Here is a 16,982-nt window from a genome sequence, read left to right on the forward strand (position 1 = left end):
CTGTGCCCCCAGCCCAGTGACCTCACACCACCAGCTCAGTTACATATGTTTGAATGTCACCACAGTCTGACGGCCTAGCTAAGCAGCCCACCTGGGCCCTTGCACAACTTGGGCCTCACCAGTGACGTCCTCAGTCAAATCAGGGACTGGATTATTGGTGGCTTAACAGTTAAGGTGCTTGCCTACAATGCCTAAGGACCCAGGTTCAATTCCTCAGAACCCATGTAAGCCAGACGCACATGGTAACACATGGGTCAGGAGTTAACTTGCAGGAGCTGGAGGACCTAGCTTGCCCATTCTCTCTCTCTCTCTCTCTGTATGTATGTATGTATCTAGCTCTTTCTCTCTCTGCCTCTCTTAAATAAATAAATGTTAAATCATGGAATTCAGTACTTCCCCCTCCCCAATAAACTTCATCACCTGGTGAAATGCTACATCCTACCTATAACTTTTGATCCACCCATTTTATATATCTCTATGGCCTGACCAGGTTTTGTTGTTTATACGTATGTGTATATATAATGTGATGTGACCAGTCCATTCCCTGGTCTCTGCTCCCATATGCAAGACTGGGATTCGACGTGCGTGTGGCCACACCCAGCCGTTGACACAGATTCTGGAAGCGTGAACTGAGGCAGGGTCAGGCGCTCACGCTTGAGGGCAGGAAGCACACCTAACAGCTGAGTCATCCCTCCAGTGTCTGATCACTTTAGATTAATATCTTATTTCTACTTATTTATTTGAAAGATAGAGGGAGAAAGAGGCAGATAGAGAGAATGGACATGACAGGGCCTCCAGCCACTGCAAATTCCACACATACGTGCATCTGGTTTTGCTTGGTTTGGGGAAATGAACTGGGTCCTTGGTCTTTGTCAGCAAGCGCCCTAACCACTAAGCCATCTCTCCAGCCCCTCTTTTTATTCGTTAGTTTCTCTATGATGCAAGGATTGACTGCAACAAAAGATTTCCTTTTTTTTTCTTCCTTTCTTCTTTTTTATGAACACGCTATACGGTGATCGCTGAAATAAATGCTTGAAGCACACAAGAATTTATATTTCTGAGAGGAAAATAGATTTCCAACATAAAAGCTTGTAATAAAATGTCGTGTTTAGCTAGGCCTTCCAAACTGTGGTCATATTCAAACATATATCATAACATCATAAAGAGATTTGATCCTAGATAATATCCTATCGGCAGGCTAACAAAGAAGGGTGAAAAACTGCTCTAGGCAATAAAAAATAAATAAATCTCCAGTTCAGTAGCATGGCAGGAGGGAAATTGTTTAATGACCTTTCACATTAGCCCGGTCCACCGCGGGCTTCACAAGCCCAGCTCTTCTCCAGCAATATGTCTTCCATCAGCAGGAGGTTCACAGACATGTTCTTTAATTAAACTCCGTCATTTCAAGGATAATGAAAGGTGTGTTATGGAATTCTATAGACGGGATTACAGAATGCTTTAAGGATCATCTATCCAGAATAGCTGTGCCTGTTGAAGGTCCGGCGATCCTGGAAAGACCACCAAGGGCAGAAAACATCTACAGTGAGGAGTATTACCCATGGGTACTTATTTCAACTTTTCTTCATGTTGTGTTTCAAAATCTGAAGGTAGCACTCACTCCTCCTTTCCTTTGAAGATGATGATATTGTCTGATAACATACTACTGTTAGCATCCCTCTTTACTGATCCATTCGTCTCAAGGACATGGTCCAGGTCACGGGGAAGTCCCCCTACCGGCTGCAGTACGCTTTCCCAAGTCAGCCTCTTTATGCTCTCATCTGGTGCTGTGCATTCAGACTGGCTTCAACTCTGAACTATTTTACTGAGCACCAGAAAAGCATTATGCATTAAGGGTTTTCCACAACCAGGATTTATTTCCCCTGGGGCTAAATTCCCAAAAGTAAAATAACCAGGGCTAAGGTCAAGAGTATTAGGACTCCCAAGACATTTTCAGGCACTTGTCTGCAAGATACCAAGTAAAGAATGAATCCACCAGACCTGAACAAAAGTGACAGTGATGAGAACATTCTGGCTGCTGGTGTCTCAATTGTACACACTCGTGTGAGCACTGCTTTACACTAAAACTCACTGTTGGCTTCCACACTGAATTCCAAATGATTTCATACACCATTAAAATAAAACTTGGGGGGCTAGAGAGATGGCTTAGCAATTAAGCACTTGCCTGTGAAGCCTAAGTACCACAGTTCAAGGCTCGATTCCCCAGGTCCCACGTTAGCCAGATGCACAAGGGGGCGCATGTGTCTGGAGTTCGAGTTTGCAGTGGATGGAGGCCCTGGCACGCCCATTCTCTCTCTTTCTCTCTCTCTCTCTCTCTCCCCCTCTTCCTCTCTGTCGCTCTCAAATAAGTAAATAAAAATAAATAAAAAAATAAAAATAATGTGAGGGTGGGGAGGGAGGGAATTACCATGGGATATATTTTATAATCATGGAAAATGTTAATAAAAATTAAAATAAATAAAATAAATAAAATTAAAAATTAAAAAAATAAAATTAATAAAATTAAAAATTAAAAAAATAAAATAAAAATAAGACTTGGGATTGGGGAAATGGCTCAGCAGCTAAAAGTGTTTGCTTGCAAACTCTGCTGACACCAGTTCAATCCTCCCAAGCATCCCCATAAAGCCAGACTCAAAGTGATGCATGCATCTGTGATCCCCTATCCATGCAACAAGGGGGCCAGAGCCGGAGAATCCAATCCCTGTGGGCCCACTGATGTGGCATACATTTGCAGGGGCAAGAGACCCTGTCTCACAGAACGTGGAAAAGCACAGGCACCTTGAAGTTGTTATCTGACCTCCACATGTACACTGTGGTAGGTGCAAATACATACATACACAAAAAATAAAATAAATAAATAAAAACAAAACTTAGTTTTGCTACTAACTTAAAGAACTCTAGAGCTGGAGAGATTGTTTAGTGGTTAAGGTGCTTGCTTTTGAAGCCTAAGGACTCAGGTTCCATTCCCCACTACCTACAGAAGCTAGTGGTGGCACATGCTTCTGGAGTTTGTTTGCAGTGGCTGGAGGCCCTGGTGTGCCCATTCTCTCTCTCTCTCTCTCTCTTTCTAAAATAAAAATAAATAAATAAGTATAGAAAAATGAAATAACTTTAGTTAGCTCCCACTTGAGGAGTTCCAAATTCCTCAATCACCTTATTCAGAGTCTCCCCCTCTTTGGGGTTTATCTGATGTAGGTATTACACACTGAATGGCCATTCTTCCAAGGCCCTAAAGTTTATTTGTGAGACCCACTTTGGAAAAGTGAGTCTAAAAGGGCAAGAATGACAAGGGCTCAACCTCCACTTCTGACTAGCAACCAAGTGAACTGCGCACGTTTCTCACAGGAAGCATGAATGCTCTGACGCAAGTCATCTCCACTGGAAAGATAATTACTGGAGGAGCTCATTTGTGGACCTGGGGAATGACTCACTTGAAGGAAATTGATGCCTAGTGGGTACAACCACACTCTGAATTGTAACTCAGGATCCTTCTCCATGAGAAAGGAGATGCCAAAGTCATTTTATATGTATATACACATATACATACATACATACATACATACATACATACATATATATATATATATATATTTACACACATACATACATATATACACACACACATATATGAAACACACACACACAAAAGCCGTGCAGCCATGACACAGAGAACAAGCACAGGGAGAGAGGGGTGGATAATATGGAAGGAGAAACAAGAGACCATGCTTGCAGATCTGCTTTTCTTTTTTTCTTTATTCCAGCATTTCTCACGCTAATAAATTTACAGAAACAAGAGTCTTCCATAGGAAATGCTTGACTTCCTTCTGGCCAGCAGAGTATCAGATGCTGGGAATCGGTGCTGGCCTCCCCACAGGCCGACCATCTGCCCATTTCTCTGCGCTCCCTCTTGCCTCCATCTTCCAGCCTTCATTCCTCTCCCCAAACAGAGGAAATATCGCTAGACTCAAAGCCTGTCACCCACAGAGTCACGCAGCCCCAAGTGCCCCAGCCAGCGGAGTACTGGGTTTAGCAGTTACATTCTTGTGGCTGGTACAAGATCCTTGACCAAAAGCAGCTTATGGAAGGACAGGGTTTATTTCAGCTTAGTTTCCAGGGAAAGTTTTATCATGGGGCTTCCCCGTGACAAGAAAATAAAAAAGCATGACAAGAGCAAACAGTCAGGTGGGCATCACATGTCCACAGCAGCAGGAAGGAAGTAGCCTGAGTGAGCTAGCTAGCACTGGCAAGTATTGGGGATGGATGATAAAATACCAAGGCTCACCCCAGTGGCACACCTCCTCCAGCAAGGCTCCACTTCCCAAAGGCCCCACCACTCACACATCTCCTCCAGCAAGGCTCCACCTCCCAAAGGTTCCACCAGCTGGGGATTGATGGACATGGTGCATTCAAACCACCACACTGGGTACGGCTTAGGCACACCTAGTGTATCTATGTAGCTGCCCACTACCCAGCTCTGATAAAAGTGGGATGCCTATAGACCTACCATCAGCAGCTGGCTGCTTATAGCTCCTTTCTACCTCTCACTGCTTAGGCTAACCCACAGAAGTCCAACCCTGGAAGGACACTCTACCCTGGATATGTTCACCCAGTTGCCATGAACATCCCTGAAAGGACAGAGGAACAGTGTAAGTGTGGTGCAGCATGTGGAGCCTGCCTGCACATTGTCCTTTATTAGGAAAGAGTTCTAAACTCATAAAGCATAAACAACAGATTATACATTGTGAATGTGAAATGTTCTCCCATAGCCTCATGCGTTTATGATGAAGCCAATTGCTTAACCCCCAGCCCTTGGGAGGCAGAGCCTTGCTGGAGGAGGTGTGTGACTGGTGGGACCTTTGGGAGGTGGAGCTTGCTGGAGAAGGTGTGTCACTGGTGGGGCCTTTAGGGGGTGGAGCCTTGCTGGAGGAGGTGTGTCACTGGGGGCAGACCTTAAGATGTATCAGTCCAGCCCACTGGATATTCAGAGCTAGCTCCCTCTTGCTGCTCCTGCCCTGCTGCTGATTTGTGAAGATGTGAGCTGGCTGCCCATCCTGCTATGCTCTCCATGATGATAAAGCTTCCCCTTTAAACTGTAAGCTTAAACAAACCCTTTTCTTCCATAAGCTTCATCTGGCCGGGTGTTTTTCCCCAGCAATGAGAAGGTAACTGCTTTATGTACCATAAGAAAAACTAATTTTAAAAGTTTTATACAGATGGTTTTAGAGGTTTGAACTATTGGTTGTGGATATAACTCAGTGTTTAAAGGTGCTCACTTATAAAACCTAGTAGCCCAGGTTCAAATCCCCAGTACCACATAAAGCCAGATATACACAAAATGGCACATGTGTCTAGAGTTCATTTGTAGTGGCATGAGGCCCTGGTGTACCCATTCTCTCCCTCCCTCACTCCTCTCTCTCTCTCTCTCTCTCTCAAATAAATAAATAATATTTTTAAAACTTTGACCTAAAATATGAAACAACATTAACATAAATTGAGTAGGAGGGTGGTCAGAGTTAAATATAAAGTCCTTCATCTGCTCAGTAGGAAAGAAATGATGTTGGTTCAGTTTAGATATTTTGAGGTAAATATGTATACTACCATTACTACTCAGAAAGGAAGTGGAATAGAACGCTTTTGAGCTCATGCAGAAAACAAGTGCCACGTGGCCCTGGAGAAGGGTTGAGTCCGTAACAAAGCAGCTGGACGGAGTACTGCAGTAATTGTCCCCAGAGTATGTGCTTTCACTTCCCATGGCTGCAGTTACCCGTGGTCAACCGTGGTCTGAAAACATTAAATAGGGCTGGAGAGATGGCTTAGCGGTTAAGCGCTTGCCTGTGAAGCCTAAGGACCCCAGTTCGAGGCTCAGTTCCCCAGGTCCCATGTTAGCCACATGCACAAGGGGGCGCACGCATCTGGAGTTCGTTTGCAGAGGCTGGAAGCCCTGGCACGCCCATTCTCTCTCTCTCCCTCTATCTGTCTTTCTCTCTGTGTCTGTCGCTCTCAAATAAATAAATTAAAAATTAAAAATATATATATTTTAAAAAAAAAGAATAGTGCCTAATGAAAACATTAAATAGAAAATTCCAGAGATGATTCACAAGTTTGAAACTGCATGCCAGTCTAAGTAGAATGGTGAAGTCTCACATCATCCCACTCCATCCCACCTGGGCATGAATCATGCTTTTGTCCAACGGGTCCACAATACCCATGAGTCACTCAGTAGCTCTCAGTTCTCTGATCAATTACTGCAAAATCCCAGTGTGTGCATTCAAATGACCCTTACTGTACTGTGCTGTGGACCAAAGCTCAATAGGAGTTGTAAAGGAAGAACCTAGCTTATTTTCTCCCTTTTATTAAGCTCAGGACCCCAGCCCACAGATGGCATCACCTATACCCAGGGTGGACCTGTCGTCATCAACTAAACTTTTCTGACACACGCACTGGTGCGTCGCCTAGGGGATTCTAAATACAGTCAAGCTGAAAACAAAGATGAGTCATTCCACGTCTGCTCCCTGTTGCCCTGACATCCAAGCACACCACTTCTAACCAAAATGCTCCACCTCTGACCATCAATGGCTCATTGCTATCTCCATCTTATAATGTAAAATGTTTTCAGTTCATTTGTAAGAGTTCCCACACACCCTATGGTTGAACTCTGACCTCCACACATGTGCCATGGCATACCTGTACCCATATTCATACATACAAAAAAAAAAGAGTCAATCAGGGCTAGAGTGATAGGTTAGTGGTTAAGGTGCTTGCTTACAAAGCCTAATGACCCAGGTTCAATTCCCTAGTACCCATGTAAGCATAAGGAGGCCCACGCATCCAGAAATCATTTTCAGTAGCTGGAGGCCCTGGTATGCCTGTTCTCTCTCTGTTTCTCTTCTATGTCTGCTTGCAAATATATAAATAAACTTTTTTTAAAAAAATCAATTGACTTTAAACATTGAAGCTCTTATGTCTTATAATACCAAATATTTAGCCAACATTTAATTGCTTATGTGAAAATAAACAAGCACATCATTAGCATGCAAATTTGTTTTCCTTATTCATAAATGGTATAATTTTATGTACACCATAGAATAGTTTATTTAAAAATTTATAAACAATTAATTATCACTAACAGATTTGTATACCTGTTTTATATACTTTAATACCCACAGCTATGTAAAATATTTCTTAGTTGAAAAGGGGTCATTCATGGACAAAGTTTAAGAAACCCTAATCTATGTATTAGCAAGGGAAAATAAAGAAACAAAAAGCTCATAACAAAGGAACTGATTAATAAAATAAGGTATATTTATATGGTGGAATGGGACTTAGTGGTTATGAATAAATATGAACACAGGCTGTGTAAACCACCCAATATTCCTCTCAAAAAAATGTTTGTATATGTGATCTAAAAAGCAAATCCAGTAATAAAATAGAATTTTATGCCTGAAAAGCTATATATGTGATTTTTCATAATACAGTCTGGATTGAATAATAAAATAGATGGACAATGTAAGAATAATTCAACTTTAGTAAATGAGATATAGAAAAGGAATTGCATAAAACTTAACACAAGAAAAACAAAGCTGGGCTTGAGAGATAGCTCAGCAGTTAAGATGCCTGCTTGCAAAGTCTAATGGCCTAGGTTCAATTCCCAGGACCCAAGTAAAGCCATATGCACAAAGTGTTACATGCATCTGAAGTTAGTGTGCAGCAACTAGAGGCCCTGGTGAGCCCATTCTCTCTGTCTGCTTTCAAATAAATAATATATATATAAACAAATCTGAAAGAACTGGGAAAGTTGGCATATGCCTCTAATCCCAGCATTTGGAAGGCAGGGGTAGGAGGATAGAGGCCAGCCCAGGACTGCAGAATGAGTTCCAGGTCATTCTGGGCTAGAGTGGAACCCTACCTCAAGAAAACAAAAACAAAACAAAATTTTTAAAAAGAAGGGTATGGCTTATACCTGTAATATGAACTCTCAGAGGCTGGGTTGCTATGACTTCAAGGCCAGCTTGGGCTACAGAGGGATCCTGACTCAAAACACACACAAAGCTTTAGCCAGGCATGGTGGCACCTGCCTTTAATTCCAGCACTTGGGAGCAGAGGCAGCAAGATCACTGTGAGCTCAAATACAAGCTGGAAGTACAGAGTGGGTTTTAGGTCAGCCTGGGCTAGAGGCAGCACACACACACAAACACACAGAGAGCGAGAGGCAAATGCTATTAGAATATGAGGAACATGAAATATTGTAACACATTAAAACCCCAACCTAAAGCCCTCCCAGTTCTTGGTGGTTATCTGAAAACCTGACATCAAAGACAAGCATACAGACTTGGAGGTGAGTTACCAGCTACTATCACTCAGCATTATGCCAGAGGATAAAATGTTATAAATAATTGTAAATCAAAAAGAAACAAAAGGAGAGTGGAGAGGGCTGGAGAGATGGCTTAGCCGTTAAGCGCTTGCCTGTGAAGCCTAAGGTCTCCAGTTCAAGGCTTGATTCCCCAGGACCCACATTAACCAGATCCACTAGGGGGCGCACGCGTCGGGAGTTCCTTTGCAGTGGCTGGAGGCCCTGGCGCGCCCGTTCTCTCTCTCTCTGTCACTCTCAAATAAATAAATTTTTAAAATGAAAAAAAAAAAGAAGAGTGGAGGGGAGGTTCTCAGCAGATTAAGTGCTTGTCACACAAGCATGAGGACCTGAGTTTGAATCCCCATCAACCACATTAAAAAAAAAAAAAAAAACAGGGCAAGAGAGATGGCTTGGTGGTATAAGGCACTTGCCTGGAAAGCCAAAGGGCTCACGTTGGACTCTCCAGATCCCACATAAGCCAGACACACGTAAGCAAGCACATAAGATTGCAGATGCACACACAGGTTCATTCTGGAGTATGATTGCAGCTTGAGGCCCTGGTATGCCAATTATCTCTCACACATAAAAAAAAAAAAATCCAGTCTGGTGCTCGCTTCGGCAGCACATTTACTAAAATTGGAACGATACAGAGAAGATTAGCACCGCCCCTGCGCAAGGATGACATGCAAATTCGCGAAGCGCTCCATATTAAAAAACAAAAAACAAAAACCAGAGCAGTGTGAGGTACACTTGTCCCAGTGTTGTGGCAAAGACTGGAGACTACCTGGAGCTGCTGGCCAGCCAGTTCGCCCGAATTTGTGAGCTCTAGGCCAACAGCAGAGCTGGTCTCAAAAGAAAAAACAAAAACGTGGCCAACATTGCTGAGGAGCAACCCTCGAGGCTGACCTTCGGCCTCCGCATACACGCACCTGCACACACACACGCACGCACACACTGAAAGAATAGCTATGAAAATATTGACAAAGAGATATAAGAAGGGAAGATACATAGAAAGGCTGCAATAATTAACTAAAATGCTGTTAGTCCAGTCTTCAAAAAGATGGACAGAAACAGGAAAAAAAACAAGAACCAGATGGAAAAATCTAAAAGAAATTGGTATCTGAGGACTGGAGAGGTGACTCAGTGGTGAAAGGTGCTTGCTTGCAATGGGTGATGGCCTGGGTTCGATTCCCCAGCACCCATGTAAAGCCACATGCACACAGGGCGGCACATTCAGCTGGAGTTTCTTTGCAGTGGCAGGAGGCCCTGATGTGCCCTTACACCCATTCTCAATTGTGTGCTCTCTCTCTCTTCCAAACAACTAAATTAAATGTTTTTTTTTTTATAAAGAAATTGGTATTTGACAGAGACAGAAACAAAATAGATGAGAAAATAACAAATTATTCATTCAACAAGAACAAAATAAATGATTTTCCTGATGGACAACAATTAGGCCCCTGCCTCAGGGAATTCAGAAACATAAACATCAAATGAGATCTAACTTTGGGAAAAGAAAATCTTCCCAGTTTTTTTTTTTTTTAAAATACAGTATATAGAAAAGTTTTAAAAAATGAATTATCTTTAAAAAGGCAATATCAAGGAAATTCCAAGCATAAGAGCATTCCAGGCTGGTCAGATGAACCAAGCCCAAGACAGGCACTCCAAAGACATGCACGCTAGGAACTCCAGTGAGCTGAAGTGGGAGTGAGAAGTGTCATGGTGTGGGACAGTGACCTGCAAATCCCAGGGGATGTGAAGTCACCAGAGAGCTCCTGATAAGGTCCAGCCTGCTGCTCAACTTCTGGAAACACGTACCCAAGCTCTCAGACACGACCACAAGGTCTTGTCAAGGGTTCTCACTGCCATATACATACATACATACATACATACATACATACATACATACATATATATATATATATATATATATATATATATATATATATATATATCTCAATAGTAAAAAGTAGAAGTATCTCAGTGCTCATTAATGGGAAATGCTTAAACCTGGATATGTCCAAGGAAGATGGCATGGCAAAAACAGACTTGCTCTGAGGGGATGGCTCAATATTTAAAAGCATTTCCTGGAAAACCAGGACGACCCAGGTTCGACCCATAACACCCACACAAAAACCTGGGCATAGGTGTGCACGCGGAGCCTCAGCACTGAGGCAGGGAATGCACAGGAGGATCATGGGAGATCGCTGGTCAGCCAGTCTAACCACAAAGCACAGGGAGCTCCAGGTTCGGTGAGAGAAGATGGAGGAGTGACAGGAGGATGCCTTGTGTCTTCCTATGATTTCTGCATATATGTACCTGGGGCAAGTGCAGCTGAACACACACATGTACACATAACACATACTCTCACACACACACCAAAGAAAGAATCTGGGCTAAGATGGATCAGTGGTTAAAGGCACTTGCTTTGCAAGCCCACCAGCCCGAGTTCCATTCACCAGCACCCACTCAGCCACTGCAATCAACTCCAGACGTTTGCACCACCTAGTGGGCATGTGCAACCTTGCACTTGCCTCACCTGTGTGCATCTGGCTTACATGGGATCTGGAGAGAGATCAAACATGGGTCCTTAGGCTTTGCAGGCAAGCACCTTAACCACTAAGCAATCTCTCCAGCCCTCAACCCATGTTTTTAAAAATAACTTTTACGCTGGGCATGGTGGTGCACATCTTTAATCCCAGCACACCAGAAGCAGAGGTAAGAGGATTACCATGAGTTCAAGGCCACCTGGAACTACATAGTGAATTCCAGGTCAGCCTGGGCTGGAGTGATAACCTACCTCGAAAAAAAAAACAAAAAAGAAAAAGAAAGGAAAAAGAAAAACTAGGGCTGGAGAGATAGCTCAGCAGCTAAGGCACTTGGCTGCAAAGACTAACAATCCTGGTTTGATTCCCCAGTACCCACATGAAAGCCAGATGCACAAAGTGGCACATGCATCTGGAGTCCATTTGCAGCAGCTGGAGGCCCTAGCATACCCATTCTCTCTGTCTTCTATCTTTCTCTGCTTATACATAAATAAATAATTTTTTAAACGAAAAAATAATAATTTTTAACATTCTTATTTATTTGCAAGCAGAGAGAGAGGGGTGGGCAGTCAGACAGGATGAATACACCAGGGCCTCCTGCCACTGTAAACAAACTTCAGACACATGCGCCACTTTGTGCATCTGGCTTTTACATGAGTACTGGAGAACTGAACCTAGGTCATCAGGTTTTACAAGCAAGTGCCTTTAATCATTGAGCCATCTCTCCAGCCCCAACCTATCTTTTTTATTTAGTTTATTTATTTATTTGAGAGAGAGAGAATGGGCACAGCAGGTCTTCTCGCCCCTGCAAATTTGAATGTGTCACCTTATGCACCTGGCTACATGGGTCTTGGGGAATAGAACTTGGGTGCTTTGGCTTTGCAGGCAACTGCCTTAACTGCTAAGCCATCTCTCCAGGACCCCACCAACCCATGTTTTGAAAGATGAATAAAATTACAGAACTGGTAAGATAGGCCTCCACTGCGTAAAATTTTAATCACAAAAGAAGAGGCCAAATCCGGTGAGAACACATGTGGTCCCCACACGGCACGAACTGTCAGCCAAGTTCTCATCCGTCACAGTCTGAACTCCCCACATGCTTAGGAGAAGGTGTTCTGTTCACAGCAATTGCATGCTTAGCTGAAGAGCTTCCTACGCGTTGTGCTTGAGGCTAGAGGTCAGGGAGGATGAAAGAACTGTTCGAACCTCTCCCCAGCTTGCAGAAGGATACAAGTCAGCTAGGGACACTGTCTGGAGACTGGACTAATGTCCAATGCTCGGAGGCTCCTGCAAAGTGGGAAAGCCGCTGCACTGCTATGGGGAAGGGAGAAAGAACCCATGTATAATGTCCAGCACGTGCCCGGCACAGGCACGTCTCACTGGGATAACATCTTCCTTGTTGACTGACTGCTTTTGGAATCGTGCAGGAGACACGCCTCTGGGCATGTCTGTAAGGGTGTTTCCAGCATGTCTGAGTGAGAAGGGAAGCTTCCCACTGAGTGGGCAGCGCTGTGCCACAGGCCAGGGTCCCAGGCTGAATACAAAGAGGGAAGGAAGAGGCCGCTGGGCACCGGCCTGTGGGTCTCACTGTGGACACAATGTGCCAAGCCACCTCACATGTCACGTGCCCACTGCCATGCCTTCCCTGCCATGATGAACTCTGCCCTAAAACCGTGAGCCACAATAAGCCCTTCCTGTCTTAAGTTGCTCTTATCACGTATCCTGCCACAGCAATGAGAAATAACGATACAGCCATCAAAGAAACACAGGCCTCCTGATGGCATCTGAGCAGCACTGAGCCAAAGAAGGGGTGAAGAGGGCAGGAAGGGCACTGGACAGGTCCACTTAGCTCGGCCCACACTGGACATGGCATCCCTACATGCTGCCTCCTCCTCCTGCCTTGGACTCGTCCTGTGGGGTGCTGAGGACGTCTCTTCCAACAGTGGGTCACAGCCAGACCATTCTTCCAAGCCACTGTGGACAGTGCTCCGTAAAAAGAGCAGCTGGCCGTGCTGGTGGCGCACGCCTTTAATCCCAACACTGGGGAAGCAGAGGTAGGAAGATCACTAGAAGTTTGAGGACAGCCTCAGACGACATAGTGAATTCCAGGTCAGCCTGGGCTAGAGTGAGATCCTACTTCTAAAAACCAATAAAAAAAGAACTTCTCTCAGGCCTTAGGAGAAATCCCGGAATGAGATGTGACTCACCTAAGGCTGTCGTGTCTCAACTCAGCTGGCTCCAACACACACCAGTTCCCAACCCACAAACCAGCTCCCTAAACGGCTGGGATGGACTCTAGCCATGGACTTAGTAGGAGTGGCCAAGAAGGGCCTGCCTGAAAGAGACTGGGAAACAGAATTTTCAAATCATGTTTTGGAGATGCTGGGCTGTGAGGGTTTCATGCTTGGGATCCCTTCGCAAGGGCTCCAGAAAGGAAGGTGGGCGGCTCAGTTCTGCAGCCAATACGGCGCCACCACGTGGTCACAGACCAAAAAATCATAAATCACTCATCCCCACCAACCTTTGGCTTGGAGGAATGAAAGAGTGTTACAATGAAAGAGTGTTTCGTTGTGTTTCCAACGAAAAATCATTCAGAATTGTCTTTGTTGATATCATATAATTTCAAATTTCTATAATTTAAATTTGCTTTATAGAAACATCTGTTATATCTACAGTTCAGCTCTTTACACTACCGAAGAATGGATCATCAATCGGAGCATGATGGGGCAGCCAGCTCATTCTCCACTGAGATCTTAAGACGGAATTCTTCCTTCTAGCTTTCTGTGTTGGTACAAGTGTCCTTCACTCACTAAAAGATAAAAAAAAAAAAGATGTCAAAAATCAAGCTAGGTGTAGTGGTGCACACCTATACTCTCAGCACTCCAGAGGCTGAGGCAGGAGGAGCACCAAAGGCTTAAAGACCACTCAGGCCCACTGAGCAAAAATGGAGGGTCACTAAAAAGTTTCATGTTAGCTTAACAACTAAAATGTTTTATTTTTAAAGTGATAATAGAGTAACATTTTCCAGGCCAAGCTAAGCAAGGAGATGGCTACCCTTTGGGGACACTGGTATGGGTGACGAGATTGGGAATATTTCAGTTCATAATACAGCCATTGTTTGTACATCGAGTGTCCAGTCTGTGAAAAATCCCTTGACTATACACCTGTGAGTTGTACGATTTCTCTGTCATTATACTTCAGAACAATGTTAAAATAAATTGGCCAAGGGGTGATTCACCATGCCTCTCAAAATTGGACCTGGGAAGGCAAAAAAAAAAAAAAAAAAAAAAAAAAAACTAGGGGTGGGGCCAGGGGCTAGGGGATGCCTGGCTTTCTGTGAGGACACCAAAACCACGGAGCATCTCTCCCACCCCTCCTAGAAGGGAAGGAGCCAGGACTTGATCTCCAGGACTACAGGTTTACACCACACAGTGTTCCTAGTACTCCAGATCCTCAGAAGTGAACAGATCTTAGAGACCAGACGATGCTTTGTCCCCTCTCCCAGACAGACTAGACCATGAGAATCTTGTCACAGAAAACACACGTGAGCTCCCCAGGCAGGCACATGCATGTACACACACACAAACACACACACACACACACACACACACACACACACAACTTCCCTAGACTCCCAGACAGCCCCCAGCTCCAGACACAGCCTCCCAGCCAGAAACATCCCACCAACCCACAGATGAGGTAATTAGAAAAGACAGCTGCCCACTTTCAGGCACAGGGCAGGAGTGGAAGATGGAAGGCGGTCTTCAAAGCTGTAGAAAAACGCAATGTGTCTAGAAAGAGCATTTTTACATCTGCCAAAAGGGTCCCAGACGTTGCTGTCCATCTTTACACCACCTCCATCTCCACCACAGCCAGCCCCAGGTACCTTGGACCACCTTTCTACGGGTGGCCGCAACCAGTGCATTTGCATTATGATCATAGGCTGGGCACTCCCAACAGCGTTGAAAACAGCGAAAGGAGGTACTGCCTCTTCATACACGAAGAGGCTGAGATTCAAACACGGTGGTAAAGTCATCACAAAACTAAGCAGTCATGTCATCGTGGAGGGTCGGAGTGGAGGCACGGAGGGAAGGAAGGGGTTGACACGGACAGACAGCATAATGTCAGAGGAAAAAGAACAAACTTCTGCCCTGCCCAAGATGGTGAGAACAGCCCCTCCAGGCTCTGGAGTAAACCGTTCACATCCGGCCACGTTGTCAGCCCCCTGGACCTGACGACCCTCGTCTCTTCTGGGAAAACGCCTCGTGGAGAGCAAGAGAATCCAGAACACAGGGAGGGGGGCGGGGCGGACAGAAAGGAAATCAGATTCCGTTTCTCTAGGAGCATATGGGAGCGGACCTTGGAGAAAGCAAGCCCTCGGCTCCCCTTGGGGACTTCCCTTTGGCCCTGGCTGCTGTGCGTCACAGTCACTGGGGACAGTCAGCTTGGGGACAGGGTTTATTGGGGAAAGCAGACCGAGCAGATCCAAGAGCAGGCACCTTGCAGAATTCCCTACTCTGCAGAGGCATTAATAAAATTAAGTGCCCTGAAGAGTGGAGTGTCTCCAGAGGCCACCACGTCTAGGGGTTCCCACCCACAGCAGACACGCTCACAAGGAAGGTACCCCCGCGGCCACCCCAAAGCTCTCTAGAGTCCCCAGAGACTGGCTCACTACCTCTCCAAGCCTGGTCCTTGCAGATAAGGGAGAACGAAGAAGAGACCCGCGGATGACGTGTCCTCCATCCCCCTCCATACCTCCACAAACGCGCCCCTCTCCCCCAGGAGCCCCCCCCGCCCCGTGCAGAGACGCAGTCCACCGGGGGGGGGTTAACTCTGCTCTCCAGCTGTGACCTTGGCTAAGTCCCGATGAGCCTTATTTTACAAAAATAGACACAGAGGCTGGAAGGGTCAGGTGCGCCCCGCTGGCCAGCTGCGGGACTCTTACCTTCGGGATGGTTTAAGGCGCCCGCCAATGCCGGTGCGGTGCGGTGCGGTGCGGTGCGGTGCGGTGCGCGGGCAGCGGGGGAGCCGAGGACCGTGCGCGCGGTTGAACCGCGCCAGCCCGAGCGCGACGCGGCCGAGCGCGGACGGGACAACGCGGGCGAAACGCAGCGCCCGGCTCTCTCTCCTCCCGCCCGGCAAGTTCAAGTCCCCACCCAGCCAGCTCCCTCCCCCACCCACCGCCCGCCCACCGGAGACCCCTCCACCGAGGCAGCCCCAGCTCGGGATGCGCACCGCGATGCTGGAGGTGGAACCGCGAGCGACAGCTTCCCACGCCCACCCGAAAAGTTGTCGCAACGTGACAGGGCCGGAGTGGCGCGAAGGCTGCGGGACGACTGGGGTACTCACGCGGGGTGCCCGGGGGCTGGGAGCAGGTCGGTGGCCAGAGGAGGTCATGGATGGTGGTGGCCCGGGCCACCGCGCCTCCGGGATGCGGGATGCGGGCGGTGGTCGTCCCGGGTACCGGCGGGCAGCGCGGCGGCGCTCAGGCCGGAGATGCGCACGGCCCGAGTCGGGCTGCAGCGCTGCGGGGGGCTCCGATGCCAGCCACAGCCGCAAGCCGCAAGCCGCAGCGGGAGCCTGGGAGCCGGGCTGGAGGCCTGCGCTGCGAGGGGACGTGCCCGCGCCGGGCCTGGGCCGCTGCAGCCGCCGCCGACACCTGCTGGCCGGGCGGACCGCCAATCAGAGGCGCCCGGGGCGGGCGGCGGCGCGTGCGGAGGCGGGGCTGGGGGGCCGACGGGGGGAGCCGGGCCGGAGCCACGGGGAAGTGGGTGGTGCACGATCGCGCCTGCGCCCGAGGTGTCGGTGTGGTTGGGGGGGTACACTGGACGCCTCCCTCCCTACCCCCCTACCCACCCAGCACCTCCAACCCCAGGCGGGCACGCGCCGGGAAGGGAGGGAATGGGCGGGGCGCAGCGGGAGAGAGGTGGGGCCGGGACTTGCGCGCACCCTGGGGACGCGAACCCGCGGCCCTCCTGGAGTGCTTCCCGTCGGCGGCGGCGCAGTGCGGTGCTGAGGGGAGGGGGTGGACGTCACGATCCCAAGCCCCTCTCCTGTCACCCCAAGTCATT

The 16,982-nt window shown here is 47.1% G+C and overlaps 1 protein-coding gene and 1 non-coding gene across 5 annotated transcripts in view; one reads left to right on the forward strand and one right to left on the reverse strand.

Moving 5' to 3' along the window:
- Positions 1-16,371, reverse strand: part of LOC101608607 (myosin VIIA and Rab interacting protein) — a 261,259-nt gene extending 244,888 nt beyond the window's left edge. For 2 of the 4 annotated variants that reach the window (XM_045136698.1, XM_045136694.1), the window contains exons 1-2: positions 16,261-16,361; positions 13,605-13,720 (exon numbers count right to left, since the gene is read on the reverse strand). The gene's annotated coding sequence lies outside the window, so the exon portion shown is untranslated. Of the gene's footprint in view, positions 1-13,604; positions 13,721-16,260 lie in introns of all 4 variants that reach the window. The other 2 variants (XM_045136696.1, XM_045136695.1) reach the window with 2 other exon arrangements.
- On the forward strand, positions 8,975-9,081 carry LOC123455625. Its single transcript, XR_006634015.1, has one exon. It is a non-coding gene; the product is annotated as a U6 spliceosomal RNA (small nuclear RNA).
- Positions 16,372-16,982: the final 611 nt, after the last annotated feature.

This window comes from Jaculus jaculus, chromosome 17 (genome assembly GCF_020740685.1).
Source record: "Jaculus jaculus isolate mJacJac1 chromosome 17, mJacJac1.mat.Y.cur, whole genome shotgun sequence".
In the NCBI taxonomy this organism is placed as follows: domain Eukaryota; kingdom Metazoa; phylum Chordata; class Mammalia; order Rodentia; family Dipodidae; genus Jaculus; species Jaculus jaculus.